Consider the following 928-nt stretch of genomic DNA (forward strand, 5'->3'; position numbering starts at 1 on the left):
CCCTTTTGAGTGCGGGATCAGAGCTTGATGCTAGGGCCGCGAGGGCGTCCGCCTGGACATTCTCGGAACGGGGGATCCGCGTAAGGGAAAAAGAGTTGAAGTCTTGAGCTAGACCTTGGACCAATTTGAGGTATGCGTCCATCCTTTCGTGTCTGGCTTCATACTCTCCGCTGAATTGACTGGCCACTAACTGAAAGATACATACCGGCTATCGGCTCAGCTCCATTGGCCTCTCCTAGAGCGTAAACACGTGGAGTGATGGCTTGACGCTTGGCCCCAGGCCCTTTAGTCGGGCAAAACCTAGAGATATGGCCAAACTGACCACAAGTGAAGCAAGCTCCTGGTGCGTATGCTGTAGCTGGTGCTGCCTGCGCTGCCCGTGCTACTGGTGCTGCCTGTGATGCTGGTGCTGCCTGTGCTGCTGGTGCTGCTGGTCCTGCTCGTGCACTCATTGGATTACTCCGACAATTCCTACTCAAATGCCCCATCTTTCCACAATAGAAGCACTGGATGTTCGACTGGTCCCAAGTCCTCTTCTGTGGCTCTGTAGTTCTTCCTGTCTTAGGTGGAGCCTTAGATTACTTTTGCTCATCTGCAATACATGCCTCCTGCACAACAGACTTCTCTACCAGATCCTCCAAACTAGTGTAAGTAACCATACTGCACCTGCCGCGGAGATCGACTCGCATACCATCTAAGAACCTCCTGATCAAGTCCTCTCCATCAAAATGATTACCAGCAAACAAGCGGAGCTGGAAAAACTCTCGCTCGTACTCCCTGACACTCCTAGTACCCTGCCTCAGATGCTCAAAAGCATTCCTCTTCTGGTGCAACGCTTCTCTGGGAAAGTACTTCTTGTCGAATGCAATGAGGAAATCCTCATAAGTCATGTCGCCATCACGCATCGATCGCACTCCATCCCACCATA

This window comes from Brassica oleracea, chromosome C1 (genome assembly GCF_000695525.1).
Source record: "Brassica oleracea var. oleracea cultivar TO1000 chromosome C1, BOL, whole genome shotgun sequence".
Lineage (NCBI taxonomy): Eukaryota > Viridiplantae > Streptophyta > Magnoliopsida > Brassicales > Brassicaceae > Brassica > Brassica oleracea.